Genomic DNA, 19,702 nt, shown 5'->3' with positions numbered 1-19,702 from the left:
CAATCGACAAATGGCTCTAGATAAATTTTTGGTCATAAGTAATTTTACTCTACTTGATTGATAGACGTAGAATAAAAAAACTAAAATCAATCAAAAGCTTGACATTAGAAACCATAATCTTCGATATAATATATTATCTATATAAACTCAGAGGATTAATTTAGTAAACAAATTATTTGGGCTGAAGAAACTTACCGTAAAAAACACTCTTACAAAATCTAAAATAACAGGTAAATAACAAAACTTTATTATTGTAAATAATAATTAATTAAGCAGACTATAACTGTCCCACTGTTGGCAAAAAAAATATATTTATAGATAGGTATTGATCACTACGCTTGCTCATTGCGTCGACCGAGATTTCCTTCTGATGTTCCAACATTGTTTGAAATATAGATTACATAGGAACAAAATAACAAACGCTTATAAAACTTCAATAATCGTTAAGTTTATTATGCCAATTGAGTATTTGTACTGACTCTAAGTGGTAGACGTCGCAATGGGAAATAGCGTGACCGAGACTTATACACGTGATATTTTACTAATGCGTGAACAACGTAGCCATTCATGGATAATACTTAATATACTTCAGTTATAACTGCCACGATTGACTTAACTAGGTAATATGCGAGAAACAAAACGTTTTCTTATTGAACATTATATTTATAAATTATGAATAGGTGTACAGTGAAGGTTACAGTGAAATTGAAGAGATAGACAAGGAGAGCTGATCCGAAGTGTCAGAGACAACCTTGAGAGACGACGAACTGATATTTACGATTTAAAACTTGACTGTTAAAAATTCTGTAATTGGTAGAGGGCTGATACGAGGTCGGTTCAGCAGGCAATAAAGGTTACAGCAGATATTACATCCTTCAATTTGCCCAAAAGCTGCAGACAAGACATTGATTAGGGATAAACTGATGAGGGATCGTGTGAGTTTTCGAAATGACAGCACTTTTATGTCAAAGACGTAAGGTTGCATTTCGTATGTCGAAATACTTGATAAGAGATACTACGTCAAGTATATCTCATACTTTTGCTGTAAGAATTGTGTGTTTTAAGTTTCAGTTCAAGTTTTATATACATAAAACAATTTCAACAAATAAATATCATGGAAAAACATTTATCATTACTATGATCTACACCATAACGTCGTTTAAACTTAATTATATCCGTTACTTACTAGAAACATACTCGTAACATTAACTATAGATAAGTATACAACTTTAGCACATCTAAAGCAAATACTGAATGACAACACATCGAAAACACAACGCCCTACACAATTGCGACTCGATTGAAGAAAAAAAACACTCACGCAAAAGTACGTTTGTAAAATCACAACACTATTGAATGGGCGTAGAGATGCGCTACGTCAACCCGCGGTTACAACCCGAATGGGACTGATTACAGCGCGAGTATTATCGCGTAAAAAAAAACACAAATAATGTCAACGTTGTGATAAAGCTACAGGTAACGCCAGTCGAGGACGGACGGCTGGACTGGACGGACGTCTGCTAGGTTTTGAAAATGGAATTCGACTTTGAATGAGGATTTGTGACGGTTGGTATGTTGGTTCCTTTTTTTATTCAAATATTTAAGATATTCTTTTATTTTAATGAATTCCTTATTCTAATAGTTGTTTGTTTGTTAACTGGTAAAGATAATCTCGCTTCAGCTTGGTTCAGTATTAAACAGAATCTGTGAGGTGTTAATGAGTTAGTCGCGACATTATTTACCATCAAGGCCACTAAGACTTGAATACTCATCTACGAGAAATAAACGTAATAGTTCAATCATTCGGTTTAGTTAAGAGTACGCGCGTAAATAAAAGTACTGTTAGTTAATTACTTTTATCGAGCAACAGGAATTTAATTACTTCTTATTAGATGTGTCTGTGTGTGTATTTGGGTTATCAAATACGTTGACAAATTGCTTGTACAGTTTGCTAACTCTGCTATTTTAGGAACTGTTCTTTTTTAATTGTCAATAAATTATTATTGATAGAGAGGTGATTGACATTACGTTTTTGCAATTAACAATAGTTTAATTTGAAATCTTCTACTTCTATGTTATACTTATATGTAACTTGTGTACCAAAATTTCGATGTTGTTTAAGACACGAATGGTTTTACCTGATTTATTTACAATCCCAGGACAATTGCTTTAATCCTAGAGCCGTAATAATTTAAAAAAAAATACTACCAACTATTCAGAAAGCAATTAAGGTCAGAATACACAATTGTAACATGTATGAAGGAAAAACATCGTTATCTTAAATATGTTTAATTACAGCCGTAATCAGATCGTAATAGATTACGGTGATATAAAACTAAATCATTTTGCAGTAATACGAGAAATATAATGGTCTCTGTTAACTCGTCAAGGCCTTGTTAAGGCAGGCCGCACACGACGCTAACATACTTGCGTAAATGTTTTAACACAATAGGATATATGAAAAAAAATATAAGCCTAGTGTTGATTTGGTTTTAATTATATTTTCCTTTAGAAACAATAAATAAATGATTGGATGAATTTTAGTGCTACTTAAAGCGTTCTTGTATGTTAATCTTGATTTTATTAAAGCGATGTCAGAAATCTTCTGTCAAAATGACAAATTTCTAGCTACCCCGGTTCATGAGATAAAGCTTGGTGACGGACGGACAGCAAAGCCTCAGCAGTTACAGAGTTCCGTTTTTACCCTTTGAGTACGAAACCCTAAAAATGTAAGTGTTAAAGTTATAATGTGCCGAAATAAATGATTTCATTTCACTCTGGTGTGCACTCTGCCTAACTTCGCTTGAATATAAAGATTTTTATTACGAGTTATCTCAATTATTTTGTATGTATTTGATAATAGGTTTATTATAATCACACAATTCTTAATATTTGTCGTCGTTGTTAATTAGATTTGTTTACGTCAGATTATTATATTATTCTTTTGTTTTTATTTTTTAGGAAACATATTACAATAATAATACATATTTATGTTTTGTATGAAAAGATGTTTTAGCATTTGAATTGTTAGATTTTGGACTCAAATTGAATAAATTATTTTTTTACATACAATGTTACGCAGTTTTCAAAGAATAGATTACAGAAAAGGAAAGTTGTGTGACAGTAAATTGAAACAGTTATTTTTGTGCAAGAAATGACATTATTTATTAACCGACTTCAAAAAAGGAGAAGGTTCTGAATTCGACTGTATTTTTTTTAGAATGCTTAACCATCAAATTTTTTGATGAAAAACACAGATTATGACATTATATGAAGGCTGCTACGGCGTGCGAAAAACACTCATTTCGCTACGGGTTCAACACAATTTTTATAGTTTAAATATAATTGAGTAAATAAATATCGAGGTGTTACAACAATTAGTTGTCCCCATAAGGTCTCATGAATATCGGTGACAATTACCGGCTACTTGCGGCGCTCGCGTGCGCCGGCGCAGCTCCGAAGTGCTAGCAACTAGGGTGTTTGCTAGGTGGAAGGTAAATTGAATTATTGTTATTAGGATTTGAATTGAATTGTTTGTCTAGACAATTATACTGTCTGTTTTCTTTTTAAGATGAATATCTACACGCAGATAAAACTTTAAGTGATTTAACAATTCTAGGCTCGTTGAAATAACGAGGTTTTGATTAAACAGTTTAAGAAAGAACCTCTACTTGATACAGATTTAATAGTGCAGCAACGATACTTAATCGTAACATAAGAACATGAAGCCTGATAAAATCTGTCCACAAAATTTTGGAATCAGTGTTACAACAAAATAGGCTGTCTGGTAGGTTTCGCTCCATGAAAAATAAATAGCTGCAGTGAAACCGAAAGCTTGCATACAGAGCACGATAAACAATCATGAAAACTGAAAGTGTCCACCCATCCTTGAGCCCGAAACCAAGTGAAACTCATCCGTGTTGCAACCGCCATGCAGTTGAGCAAATGTAAAAATCATGAAAATCGTGATGGCGGCCGGTTAGCGGTGCTTTAAGAGGCCCAGTGGCCGTGTGGGACCAATTTGTAAGTCTCTATGTCACGTTATGAAACCAAGGATTGTAATCGTGACAGGTAACGCCTGAAACAATGTTTCTGTAAAACTTTCGAGTACATAATTTAATAGATTTCACGAGTATTTATCGGAGTTTCCGGATAGTTTCTCATCTAACCGGAGTCCGAAATCATGACCCGACGTTGCAAGTCTGTCTACAAGAGCAATGAATTTAGGTTTATCTGACAATAAAACAGTATTTGAATGAAACCTCAAAAAACTTTTTGTATTAACTGACTTTAGCGTAACCTTTAAGACTTTTTTAGGAGTTAAAAACGTAAACAAAGAAAATAATAACAAAAAATAAATTAGAATCCACGTCTGAACCAAGACCAGTCTTAAGAAGTTAAACTCAGCACAGTAATTAATCTTTTCAGGCCGTCATCGTAAAACGGCAATTATAACCCTTTTAGTCTATTCAGTATTTATGTCTGTGATTTTATAATAGACATCAATTAATTATTGCAATTGCTTGTGATAAAAGCGTAATTAAAACTATTTAGTATCCATGACACTTTTCGATAAATCATTAAGGTAGTGCTTTAGATAGGTATAATAATTTTTTAAGGTAAAATATTTCACATTTTTGAAATCATCCTAATTATAGCTATGTAACCTATTTTTACGAATACAATATTCTGATTTCATTTTTACTGGCGAAGGTGTCCCATATAGCATTAAGCTCAACATAATTATGGGACAAGTGAAAACGAAAAACAAGGCATTCATACCCCAATTATTCAGAAAAAAACCTCTAACTTAATAATCAATAACTTTCCCAATCATAATAATCCAACAAAAAAATCCTTACCTAACATATTCCCTACATGAAAACGTGAAAAACTTTCATAAGTATATGTAGCTACACAATTGACACGTTATGACATAACAGTGTACTACACTCGGTAGTACGAGACATTTGGAATTAAGTCACGTTTGTAACACAAGTGCGCGAAACGGTGCCTCACGGACTCAAGTAGAAATAATATGTAACGTAGCTGTGTGCACTTACTACAGGTGTAAGTACATTTGTACCGAGAATGTTCAGATTTGGAAGTACATAATATTCATTTAGTCCGCGACGAAGGTGATGTGATGACGTTTTTTTAATCTTTATTTATTTAGGGGCATTTATCTCCATGGACATGACAACCCCAACGTAACCTAAACTGTGTGATGACTTAGTCAAATACGCAGGAAAGAAATCGCAACAGATAGAGAGGTGTGGAAGAGAAAGGGGGAGGAATTTGCCCAGCAGTGGGATCTAAAACAGGCTATATAAAAAAATATATTTTTAAAGTATATAATAATATGTTTAGATGATGGGATGGGATGGGATGGGAGATGATGGGTAAGAAAAATACGGTGATGATGAATAATCGGGTGGTTTGTTGTAGAGAGGAAAACTTCCGTCTTCCTGCGTGGTCTTAAAAATGATAATTCTGGGAGCCTTTCGAAGCTTTCTGTCTGAAGAACTCTACTGTTTCTTCCAAACAACGTTGAAGTGGGTTTCCAGAAAAAAATAAAAAGATTTAGGGCTCTAAAATGGATCGCCAGCAATAATCTAAATTCTGAATGTTTTGGCAGTTTCAAATCAAGATTAAGAAGACATTATTTGATAAGATTTTCAAATAGCAACATGAAAAATGATTGGGCAAGTAAATGAAGGAAGCTGTAGCGTCGTGTGGTATCTATTATCATTGTTTTAGAAGCACGTGTTTAAGCGAGCTGACAGCACAGTTAAAAACATAATCACTCTATTTATTTAATCACTTCTTTTATCTGAAGCACACGATTGATGCTTTATGTAACTGTTGTCTCTACCTGGCCCTACTACTACTTTAACTATAAGTCTCTTTGTACACGGGTAACGAAAGGCTAAAATATTGGTTGACCTTAGTTTATTTACATAACAATGTTATTAACAGATATTAAACCGTTAGGACTAATTCTTAAATAGTACGTTACAAAATAAAATAGCAGAAATCTAACTACGAACAAAACTTTCTTTGATAAATTCGTAAATCTTTTGCACTCTTATTTTCTAACAAACTAATTCAGTAAACATGAGACCTTGAGGCCTTGAAATTAAGGCTTTAAATACTTCACCGTACTTCAAGTAAACCTTCTGTATTCTTTGTTATACGTCTTCGATGAACAGTACAGGTCGTGACGTCACCGGCGCAGGCGCCGAAGCCGGCGTCTCACAAGCAGACAATATTTGCCTTGTGCCATATTGTTCGAGTTTTCTTATTAACTTACTATCTTAGTAATTTATTAGTTGAATTACAACTGTGTGTTATTAAATATTGTCTTGTATTGTTCAGAGAGCCTACCAATATCTCTTATAGACAATTGGAGGCGTTTTTCAGGTTTTCTTGGTTGTATTAAGTTTGTATGTGTGTGGCTGTGCATGTTACACTTGAAATTAATTACGCGCTATTGAGGGAAACAGGTTATCTTAAGTGAGAGATTTAAAAGGAAAATATTCATGAGTCAACTCAATAATTGAATTTAGGCTGATTTTAGACTATAATATTTAATACTAATTTTCACCTGGTTTTATGCTATGTTTTTAATCGTATTAATAAACCCAGTCTTAAATTTTTCGGGACATTTTACTTACTTTGCAACTCATGTAAAACAGCTTACATACATGTAAACAATTTCCATTATCGTTCAGGACATGTGTAACGATTTGTAATCAGTCTTGATTTAATCTTACATTGAGGTCAGATATAGTACTACTGTCTGTCTGTGCTGTTGTTTGAGCACATTGTCTAGATTGTAGACTGGGTTTTGTTTGAAATCATGTTATATTGAAATACAATACTTAAGTTAAAACTGAAGCTTTTAAGCTACTGGCTAACTAAATGAAGCTTTCAGTGTTGTGCCGAGTGGTAAAGGCATTAACAAACCCAATGTGCGCGTAGTACAAGATTTTGTCTGATTCATGATTGCTTGTTCTGAGTCTGGGGTGCCTGTGAACTGAATGTTGTGAAACCCACAAATATTACATTCAAATTTGAGAAAAAAAAACTGCAAATGTGTTACTACCGTCGAGTCTGGATGAGGCCTGTGGACCTTAGAAATTGTCACGAGAAAGGGGAGTATTATGCCCAACAGTAGGGATCGGGGAGGATAAAGGCTGTGAATGATGATGATGATATGTTACTTCGTAGACCGTCGGACATACTCGTTTGTAATTTGAAATCTACATCAAAACCAGCACTTGAGTACTACGTTTTCTTGAATGTCGTAATTACACAGACACACATTGAGTTGTTACTGAATGTTATCTTATCGTCCGGAGGCTGTCAGATTGTGGACCATCAGCTATGTAGACAGGCGCCTCGTTGCTGTGGACATCATTTTATGTAACAATGAACTATATATAGTTGGATTTGACGGGTATGTCTTGTTTGTTTATTATTTGTATTGTTACTTCCATATTTATTAAATTAAATCATTTATTCGGAAGGATATATCATCACTCTATGTGACTTTTAGTGAGATCGAGAGTCGCTGGAGTCGACATTTCCTCTCTGACTAAAGTAAGAAGCAATGTCGTAAAAAAAAAAAAAAATACAGTCGAATTGAGAACCTCCTCCTTTTTTTGAAGTCGGTTAAAAACTCAGCAAAACAAACTTATATAGCTTCTGTATATTGGTCTGTTATGTAAAAATCCATCCCCATTCTTAAATCTCTAAAGGAATCTTTATCGTATTTACATGGAACAACTGGCCATCTAATCGCCATGAATCAACACATAAACCACGTTAATTAATAACTGAGTAACTAAAAATAATACCAAAATATTAGATACAAAGTTTGCATAGAGATGTGAAATAAGGAGCCATATTTTAATTTAGTGATTAGGCACGAGTGACGTTTGTAAAAAATGCGCGTAAGTGCCCGTTTGTAAACGTAAAATTTGAGTGACGTTGTTGTTACAAGTCAATTACATACGTATGGCGAAATCCGGGTGTTAAATAGTACGCTTGAGGTTGCTAATTAAAATGACGTTTTAAAGTAAATACCTTATATCAGGCAAATCAAAAACTTACTATCAACCTACCGGTGGTCTTGAAAATAACATGTCTGTCTTACCATATTCAGTAATTTGCGGTTTATTACCAAGACTCTTCTACCCATGACTTAAAGTTTCAAAATATCATCTATATGAGTAACGCGACTTACTCAAATTAAGTTGAGATCAATGAACATCTATCTCCAAGTCAATTTCGGTGAGTATTGTCGATCGACCTTCGATCAATCCGACCTACAGGGATTTTCCTCAATTTGCAAAGAGACAGAATCAGACAAAAAGTACCAATACTCTTAATTGTATGTAAGATCAGTTAGTAAAAATAAAATTTCGAATCCAAAATACACGTATAGACGTTAGTTGATCGATACAAGTCGGTTATTCGTCGATATTTGACGAGTGACGAACAAGGAAAAGCACCGCAGCAAGATGATTCGCGCCCGAAGGTCGTTTGAACAATAACCCATATATCACTTCACATGGAGCGCACGTGTCGCGGCTAGATGAGAAACGAGACGGTTGTGTTACTACGAATCGATAGCGTATGGCTTGGGAAGAAAGTACTAATAATACCATCGAAAAGGTTTTAATTCAGCGTGCTAAGTCGGAGGCAGCTCATAAGATACTGAAAAACCAACCAATTTCAATTCAATTAGGAAGCTTTTGGGAGCTTAAGAAAGAAAAGGAATTCATACAATTATAGCAGCCACGAAATAAAGTCGATTTCTGATTTCTTACTATCAACAGTCGCTACTGATAATAATATGGTTTTCTATAAACAACAACATGAAAAGATGGTTATAAAAGTCAAACTAAATATACATAGAAGGGAACAATATTGGTTTCAATACAGAATGACTTGTCTAAGTTAATTCAGCACATATGTAATAATAAACTAGCGAAACAAAACGCAAAAAAAAACTCACCTTGTAATTTTCCAAGAGCGGGCTAGTAAATTAACAATCATTCGGGTCGTAAAATAAATTAATTAAACCTGAGCAGAAAGCCTGCCAATCATACTTATATAGATAGATCAGCATAGTTTTATTGATACAACCTCTGAAGTAATTTTAATTGAACTGTTCTCTAATAGTTCAGTTTTGTAGGACGACCTTCATAAAGTCTTATAAAAATAAGGCTAAGCAGAACAGTTTCTTAGATGAGACTCATCCTTGGCTATTGAAACTTTGGCTGTATTATGATAAAAAGTAAGGCCAAGGTGATCTTAGGCAAACAATTATTTATGTAAAAACAAAGCTTATCGCTCCATTTACTATTTATTGTTTGGATATAACTGATCTAGGTTTCCGCGTCTGTAAGGATCGGATTTCTTGAACGTGGTTCATGGACGCTGTTTTAAAATTGAAGTATGTATTATCTGCCAAGCGACAGTTATTCAGTGGAGTTATTGACTATTGTTGAAGTATACATTTTTATAATGAATTATCTCATAATATAGGATTCGAACAGTCAATTTAAAATATATGTTTCGATATATATGATATCTAATCGGTTTTGCCTATTTATACCGACACTCTCAGTTTTATGAGGGCTCTGTATTAAATAAGTTATAAGATTCTATTAATAGATAAATAAATAATAATAAAATACGATATGTTCGTAAATCTATAAATTAATTAAGACCTCAATAATTCACAATCTGCCGAAGTAAAGTTATCCCAAACGAAACCACATCATATTATTAGTATACAGCTAAGATTAGAGACACTGAATTTTCTAGATTGGTTACCAACAAACAAATAACTGAGAATGGAAGGGAATCATTACGCCGGAACTAATTTACCCGTTAACAATGCCAAGGTTACGGTGACTGCTTAGTATTCAAGACACGACCGATGCATTCGTTATTTTATTTATTAATATTTGCATATTTTTCAATGCAGTTTTTGACTGGCGTGCTAAAGATAATGGTAAAGATGAAGATGTGATATCAAGGGAATCAAATTACATCAAGGCACTACTTACCAGTGGTATGAATAATACAATTCTTGTAGTTTATAAGCCAGCAGAATTTTATACGGATAGATATGATAGGAACAAGACCAAAAAAGAAGATTTAACGCGACCTACTGATTAGCAGAAACCAATTTATGTAAACTTTTATCAAAAGTAACTTATAAATGAAATTAAGAAGTTGAAATTAAACAGAAAAATGGAGTGAACTAAAATGGATTAAATGTCATAGTAAAAGGACTAACCACACATTCATAATTATGTTAAAAATCATAAGCCATAAATTAAACCAATTTATTTTTCCCATATTTCTTTTACAATAACAACAAAAATCATTAATCAAAAAAGGTTTCGTAGTTTTCGCTATGAATCACTGGACATATCGTCTTAAAACTTAACAAATGCATGAGAAATATCATCTGTATATTTAATAAGAACTAAACGCAGTCATTATGGTAGCAATAATATGAATAAAGCTTGAGACACGAACGTTGAACACGAAGGCATAAGATGGAAGCCTGATATATAATAATTACCTTTATTGAAAGACCGCAGTAATTATAAAACATGGCACTAAAAATATGTTTGGGTTACATGAGATACTCGAAATTCTGAATTCGGCAAATCCATACAAAAAACATGAAATTAAATTCATCATTGGTTTTTATGACTTAATTAATGAACAATCTGCAGAATTCGTTGAGAACGACATGTTCCACCATCAGACTTCCATTAATGGCATTTTAATGATAACATTACATAATAATCAGAATTTGATAAATTTTAATGATTTTGATTGATGTCGTTATATTTTTTGATGACTATGAAGGATTGAAGGTATAAGAAGAATAGTTTTTCTTAAGGCCTCGGAGGCATGGACAAAACAAGCGTATTAAATAAATAGCTCGCTCATTAGGCACATTACGTTAAGACGACAGCAAACCAAGGTTAGATAAAAGTTGTCACATTAATTAATATTATCGTAATCAGTGCAGTTTTTAAAATCGTGCCATTTACGGATAAACAGCAATCTTAATATGAAATCTAAATTATTAAAGATCTATTAATGGAACTATTGGCCATAGAATTGATTGATAGCGGTGTATTTGTCCGGAGGTCCGACATCAGTCTAATTGTGCGCAAACAACCGTTGCGCAAGAGTTCGGCAAATCGGGGACAGTACTATTACGAAGGTCGTAGAAAGTGGAGTCATTTTGGGCTCTTGCTCGCGATATGTTACTGACGGTTTAAAACCCGTCATGGGCGACGGGTTGTGATGCAGGCTCGCTCGGTTTGTTTCAATGTATTGCTCTGGCACTTGCCTGAGTGATAGATATGAGAATAAGATCAGAGTTGCGTATGACACCATCAATTTTCCTGTTGACCTCTGCAAACGAATGTTGCTTTGGGATTTTGTTTTGGTTCGCAGAATATGATTCAAACTTGATGCAATTTGAGATTCGTTTTTTCTAATAAAAACTAATGTTCTTGTATCATGTGTTAGTTTTGTTGTTCTTTATCTATTCACCAACAGAGATACAAAACTTTCTGTGCTACAATGTTATCACTGAAGTTTGAACTATCTAATACTCCTTCTAAGTCACAGATACTGTATTTGATGTCAATCTGATAGCCTATCTATACGATAAGTCAAGTCACCCGAGTTATTAATACCCTCCTATGTTTCTAACAAATGCTTGTATATTTTATGTTTAGGAAATTTTGTTCTTTCATGTAATGGAATATTTGTGTTTTCGCAAAAACTTCAGTAGTTGGGATTTCCGATACTTATGCCTCTTGCCATGCAAGACACTAATCAGCATTTAAAAAGTTTTGAAGCTACCGTGATTTAATAGAATCAATCTAAGCCTATTATGCGTAGATATTTGATAAACTAAACGTAATTGAATGTCCGTCCATACCGTAAATAAAACGAAATATTGCAAAGTGACAACATTATACAATTCAGCAGAATTAACAAAATGGAGTTTTCAGAAACAATAAATAAAAGGTGAGGTAATAAAACAACACTTTACTTATAAGTTATTGAGCTTGGGGCAGCATCGGACCTTCACCTTAAAGAAACCGGGCCAGGTGGCGGCGCAGGCGCAGCGGCGGCACTCACTACACTTGTTTTGTGCAATCAATGGTGGGTGAGTATCCATTGTAAATAAACTGATAAGACAGGATACAGAAACAGATTCAGACATACATAAATATTAGATAGGCATTGTTCCAACAGTGAAAGAGTTGGAACTATATCCGTATTAAAAATTTTACAGGACGGCACTTGCAATTTTCCGGGATTGAATGTTAGCTTTTGTTTGTAATGTTTAGATACATTGACGGTTTGAAGAATTTTTAACTATTACAAATGTAAAGTGGTGGCAAAAATGAATGAAATTAAATGAAACAAATTAATAATAAAATGGAAGCTCCGACATACATCAGTCACGTCAATTTTATTCCAGATATAATAATGGACACACACACACAAATCGTTTACACGAACTGTTTGTGAGTCAGTATTACCTAACACTTCAATAATAAGTTAACTCTTGCTTTTTGTGGCAAAAATATCGCATTGTACGATGATAGTAACAATTTAGTCATGACGCAATACAATTTCAACTTCAGTGGTATCCAACTATTGGTCACATTTTAATAACAAATATGAGTAACTAAATTACCATAGAGTTAAAGACAGACATTGATAGTACTCAAGTTTTTGTATAACTTAAGAAAAATAATAAAGAAACAATACCCACTAAATACCCAACAACATCTTAACCAAAAGAATTTAATACAAGTCACCTAATCACCTAATTAACAGATAAACATTATACAACACTTCTATTTAGTCAGTAACAACATCACAGGTCACCAGTAATTTAGATAATTTAATCTAAAATAATAGAAAAAAAACTTGACACGACCGAGGGTAGAGACAAACACACGAATGGTCCATGATAGTCCGCGCGTAACGCCCCCAACATTATCAAAAGCCGCGGTATTATTTATTAAAACAATGATAAATAAAAACGAAACTGAATAAAACACTGCAATGCGTACGATTAATACGTCAATATCTATTAATTATCACAATTAACTTATATTTTGGTAATTCACCGGATATTAACAGCAATCACGTTTAATTTTAGAATCAACAGCTAAGCATTAAAACGATAGAAATCTTGCTCATCACCATTAGAAGACAAATCAAATCTAGATATATATCAATTCATTAGAATAAAATTGGCATTATCACCAAGAACATATATACGTGACATTTACAATAACTGTACTACCAGATCAATACTATTCACATTGACTCAGGAACGTTAAGCGTTGATGGAGCGCCGACAAGAACAGTATTAAAATAATTTATAACCATAAAATGAAATATGATCAGATCTGATACTAACCAGACATAATGTCGGCGAAAACAAACACTTCTTAACAATATGTTGGTTAAACGATGTTTTGTACACTTTACAAATTTCCTGACTCACGAAGTAAAAGTAGAGATGAAACAAATGTTTTGTTAAGATCGTCCTTGAGATGATTATATTTAAATACAGCTGTTTCAGGTGTTAAAGAGATTAATAACGTTATCATAATTAGTGCAGAAACACAATCATCGCTTTTGTTATTTCTCTTCTTCATTTCAAATGTGTCTGAAACATCGAAATTATATTCATCGTTAATCTATCTGCTGCAGCTTCGCATCTATAAGTATAATCTAAACGTATGTAAACCTTCATCTTTTGCACCGTAGTTAAGTCAAACCTGTCTTTAATAATCTGCATATGTTATCGTTGTACGTGTTCCTAAGAATACAAGTTCGTATCAATGGTGTTTTATTACCCTGTAAGACTCGTGCAGTTTTTCAAAGCCAAATGACCTGAGTTACAATATTAGCAGTCTGATCTGACAATGTTACCTAATACTTGTAATGTATGAACTGCGCATTTGATTGTGACACTCAATATTTGTGTTTGGTAAATTCTCAAACAAGTTCAGAAGAAAAATAACTAACAGGTTTTGAAGTTATATTTATTTCTGTACATGGTCCCAATTGTGTACCTTGAGCGAACCCCAAGGACACTGAACAAGTAATTGCTCAAAATATGATTTTTTATAATCGTAAAGATCAGTTTCAAGGACTCTCAAGTTTTGCAAAGTGTTATCTTGAATCTGCGCTTACGAGTAGCAGTTTTTTTTCTATTTCGTATGCGTGAGCTCACTCGGTTGCATCTGTAAATCCGCAGTTTACGAAACTGGATTTCCGTGACACAAATGTTAACAGGAAAGTCTGTCGTTACGGGGTGAAACTAAGTTGTTAGCTTGTTTGAGATTATCAACAATTTAACATGTTAATTCAGGTTCCCATTTTATGTTCTAAAGGATAATAGTAATTTAAAACCCGAACATGTTATAAATGCTCGGTGACGTGGAGTCTTACTTTTACGATTATTTTGTATCACCATTTCGTTTTGTTTATCCTTAAAACATCATCACATTTGTTTCTTTTCTTATATTCAATCTTATAATAATACAAAACTTACAACGAACATCTTTTTAGCCAAACGATGGACATTAGCCCATACAAAAATACGACGATAAAGCAACCAGTAATCTTACCTCAAAAACAGTTATTTAGTTAGTGTTTAAGCAAAAAGAAGTTAAACTGGCCTTGACCAGTGCATTGCGTTCGGGGCGGTTAATCAGTTAATGACATGCCAGTTAATGCAAGAATAAGACACGAATCATTATTTACTTTAAGAACCACGCGACGAGTGTAGTTATGACAGTTGCTGCTCATTATATACTGTAAGATAATATTTGCAATTACTTTATCAATTTGTATAATACTACTGGTATCTATTTTTGTGACATGGACCACTACTCTATATTTTTTACAAAATCTTTTGAAGTTACGATTCGGGGCCTCACCTAATCAGATGTTATTTATTCTGTAATTTTGAGATATGCGTTTCTTTAAGTATTGGTTATCTTATCTTTAGACACCCAGACAAGTATTCGTTGTACAATACAAAGGCTTGCCCTTAAAACATTTATCAAACCCACGACGACGCGCTAGTAATTTAGGCACAGTGATCTAAACCACTCGGCTATTAGTACTGCTAGAAAATTTGCATTAGTATTTTTATGACTATCATACGGGCTCTAGAGCGATGTTATTTATCGTGAATTAATTTAGTAGCTACGCAAAATCTGTTTACATTCTCAGATGTATTTGTCTCAACAAATAGGTCAACAATTTAAGTACATTTCAGCTCAAACTAGAAGAATCCAATCCATAAGTTAATGAAGAGCGTTCAAAAAACAAATTGCTTGAAACCATATCAATCACTGAAGAATATTTTAAATCTATACTAATGAACAAAGATATTTATAATTATTAGTAGATGACGTTATTTGACGCCCACCGCGTAATGACAGCTGGGTTACACATCATCTGCCATTGTGTGACGTAGGTATCTGATGCGCAGCGGTTGCTGGCTGGCGCGTGCGCATCCGATCCATCGATGCATTACTTATTATTCAGATAGCAATTCAGCTATGGTGTACAAGTGCAGTAATGGATGTTTTAACCGGAATACGATTAGTGAGGCTGGTGATTTTGAATGGGTTCAATATTTGTGAAGTGCTCCAATGTCAGTCACATTTCATGTACCTAATTGGATTTCAACTATTCTGAAATAGGTTTTCTCATTCCTGAGTTAGAAACATTCGTCCTAATTTTACTCTCCGGAAATAAAATTGTTTACTTTCTGTTTTCCTACTCTACAACTAGACAGTGTTTATCTATAGTTATTTCTACTGTTTTATATTTGCATACAGGTGTATATCATTTACATACTTCACTCATAGGGTAAATAAATAGATATCGAATGGAATTTTAATTAAATTAAAAAATATGTTTTTCGTATCGCATTGTGTATTTTTTGTCGATTTAAATAACACGTTAAGGACTTTTTGTACAAAACAGAAAGCAATAAAAATTTGGAAACAAGTGTGTGTCAATTCCGCAAACACTACTTTAAATTTTGGAGATACGAAAGTAGATAGGTTTATTTAAAGTACATTTAGCGGTAGGTAAGTACCGGTGAATGCTATCGTATATGTTATAGTATATGTATTATGTCAAACTTGTTTACGAATACATCGGCTAAGTCACGCGTGCCGACTGTCAGAAAAACTTGTGGTCATTGAACGATTTTGTTTAAGTTGAAGACAGGTGTTTAAGGCGATGGACACTGAGAATGTCATGACTAAATATCTAAAAGATATTTGAAAGCTTGGAAAAAAATATCAAAACATTACGAATTCCGTAACAGAATGTTTTTAAAGAATCGAGAAATACCATATCCTTGAAATCAGGAAGCCTAGTTTCATAATGTACCTTAACAACATGACTTTTGCAGTAGTAGGTAACAGATAAAATCTTAAAAATGACCAACAAAAAATATCCTTATACTCATACATTTTCTCTTCTTAGGGTAAATTCCCTTATTCACAGAATCGAAAAGCACAAATAAAATCGTACAACCTTTATAATGCAGAAAATAATGTAGTTACCAAGGATTGAAGCAAAAGGTAGGTATTAGAATTCGATCCAAAGTATTCTAATTAAGATATCTTACATGTTATTGAATTAGGACAGGTTTTATAATCCTGTTAGTAAATGTTTAGCGTGTGACAAGTGACGTGATAACGGTGAACTGTCAATAGCAACCGTTAGACTATTTGGAGCTTAGAGTTTGTGCATCTGAGCAAGGATTAAACAGGACTTAAGAATTAAAACTTGGTGTAGGTACATAAGAAATAAAGCTACACAAACTGTAATCACAACTTATGGAAGACCATTGAATACAAAGCGGTGATCAGAAAGGCTCTCCGTGTAGATGGCGGAATGGACTGTATAGGTACACATTTTAACATTTGGGATAAAATAAATCGTCCATATTGGAAGAACGCAAGGAAGGATTCTGCTCTGCAGTAGGACACTCAAATGTAAATCGAAACACGTATATATGTAGAATAGTAAGTAATATGGTGATGAATACTTTTCGATAAAGTAAATACACAAGTAAGTAAATTTAGAAACACAAAAATGTAACATGAAGAAACCTTGAAACCATGAGAAATATAATTGAAGGCCTATAAAAGCAATCTCTTACATCGAAGGTAACAAACACAGGGCAAACATAAAAATCAATTACTTTCCCAACTTCAAAACGTAACAAAACTGTAATCACTAACTACCGTCATTCAACAAATAGGATTTGCAATAGCCAATAACAATGGCGGCTCTACAAAAGTTTTCGCGCCATGGCACAAACATGGCCGCTCGGATATTCGGCGAAAGCGCACAAGGACGTGCATACGCGCAACCAGGGTGAACTGTGTCATTGACATCCGTAAGGAATTTTAATATTGAAATCGTTATGGGTTTAGCTTTTGATTTAAAAGTGGGATTAAGAAAATTTACTCTGATTCGATTTGAAATTTATGTTGATTGAATTTCTTATGCTAAGGTAGGTTTTGTGCTAAAGATTCCGGCATGTCATTTCCGTGAAAAGAACTGGAAAAGTGTTCCATAGGGTTCTTGGTTATTTTCAGATCAGATAAGGTCAAATTTCATCAATATACTTCATGGAATAGGTATCTTGTCCTTTACGCCATTCTTCCTATACCTTGGTTTTATTATCTTAAAATCATCATTGCGCACACAAATTGTAATTAAACATACAATCCAACAATTACTTACCGAACAGTGAGTCATACAAGTCGATAATGAAGTTAATTTTCAATCAAGATTAAATACTCAGCCTTGATTGTTTTATTGATTAAAGAACATTAATAATTCCGGAGATAAAACTACAATCTCTACTAACATCATAAAGTACCATTGTTTTAGAATACTGGTAAAACATGAAAATATGGTTCGTAAAAACTGATGGAATCATTCATTTGGAAAACAACACAAAAACAAAACTGGAAAAAAATTCCATTCTATTTACAAAAAGATCTAATTAATTCTATATTTACTAAACCAGTATGATCGGGAAAATGCGAATGTAGTCGCAAAACTCTAGTTAGTGTTCGACAAAGCATCTCAAACATCTACTCTTATTACTAGAGCATTAGTTTTACGATGAAACTAGGAAAATGATGTTCCCGTCTCAATTCGCGTAATAAGCAGGACGCATAAATCTTGTCCACAGTTACCGGTCGTCGTGAATATCTTAACCGACTGGATGTGGTAGAGCATACGATTTGTACGCTCGTGGTAAAAAACAAGTTATTGAACTTGTGGCGCCTTCAAAAGGGTTAAAGAATATGTTATTATAGTAATAAAATGTAAACGGGTTCTCCGTGTAGTCCTATAAGAATGACGTCATGCTTTCGACTTTGATGACGCAGCTTCAGGCTAAACCAAAGGTTTTCTGCATTCAAATAAAAATAAATGCGAAAGAATTTTAGTTCCTCAAGTATTACGTTTTCCACTCTGATTCACCCAAGCCCCGATCACAATAATGAGTTAGTAATCAACAAAATTATAATTTCTCTCATTTCTGCTTATTCATATATTTTAACTATAAGGCAAAGTTTAGAAGACCCTCCAAAGAAAACACTCTAATAGCTGCTTATTAAACAAAATATAAAGCAATTAAATACCCGCATGCTATCCTATTACTCGTCACTCCCCCAGACCAAATAAATAGTTATTAACCTTTTATTACAACAAATCAAAATCCAAAGACACAATGCACTTGTACGCCCCATACTTATTGAGAGATAGATAATGACACTCCATCAAAAAACAACACAACAGGATGGTCATTGAAACTAGTAGCAGAGAGTTTATCAAAGTTATTTATTGTTCAATATTCAATATATGAATTATGTGCGTCATGGGAGAATTTCTAAGTATGACATAACGTTTAATCGATAAAGAGTCAAAGAAAGGGCTTCAGGCAACGGGTCATGAGAAAAAAAGAATGTTTTTGTTTTATAAAACGATAAATAGGGAAAATCATTGTATAGGGGACCATATATATAAAATGTTCTTTTCAGACAAGAGTTGAACCCACATTCCCCCGCACACAGTGCTCTTGGTATCGAAATCTATACCGCTCGCCTAGCTCTACATGGAAGAACTAGCAGAAGATTTCCAAGAACAGAAGTCAAAAAATACACATAAATCGCGATTGTCATACAACATTGAAACTAGAACTTATTTGGAGTATTCGCAATGTCGAATGTGTTACCCAACGCATAATGCGTAAATTGCGCATAAATTGTAAACGAATTGCTATAACCGATACCAATTTAGTATTACACAAGTTAATATAATCATTTTAAATTTACATAAATATTAATTGGTTAGTTGTTCAGGGGAAGCCCAGTCGTTTGCTTGCGATTTATTTATCACTAAACACTGTAATTTTGACAATTATGTATTGAATGATAGAGATAAAGATAATATTATGACGCTAGTTACGGGGAAAAGATGGTAAGATAATTTAGGTCTGCAAAGATCTGTCTGTAAGTTACCGGAATGTAAGATAGCTGGATGATATGAAGGTAATAGAACC

The 19,702-nt window shown here is 33.6% G+C and overlaps 1 protein-coding gene across 5 annotated transcripts in view; it reads right to left on the bottom strand.

The window, feature by feature from the left end:
* LOC113495892 (transcription factor EB) overlaps positions 1 to 19,702 on the bottom strand; it is a 109,560-nt gene that overhangs the window by 38,114 nt on the left and 51,744 nt on the right. The window contains exon 1 of one of the 5 annotated variants that reach the window (XM_026874890.1): positions 1,187 to 2,120. The exons of 3 other annotated variants lie outside the window; for them this stretch is intronic. The gene's annotated coding sequence lies outside the window, so the exon portion shown is untranslated. Of the gene's footprint in view, positions 1 to 1,186; positions 2,121 to 19,702 lie in introns of those variants that run through there. One more of the 5 variants, XM_026874892.1, reaches the window with a different exon arrangement.

This window comes from Trichoplusia ni, chromosome 7 (genome assembly GCF_003590095.1).
Source record: "Trichoplusia ni isolate ovarian cell line Hi5 chromosome 7, tn1, whole genome shotgun sequence".
Classification (NCBI taxonomy): domain Eukaryota; kingdom Metazoa; phylum Arthropoda; class Insecta; order Lepidoptera; family Noctuidae; genus Trichoplusia; species Trichoplusia ni.
Note: the sequence above shows the minus strand (reverse complement) of the source record. Positions and strands in the feature narration are given on the sequence as shown.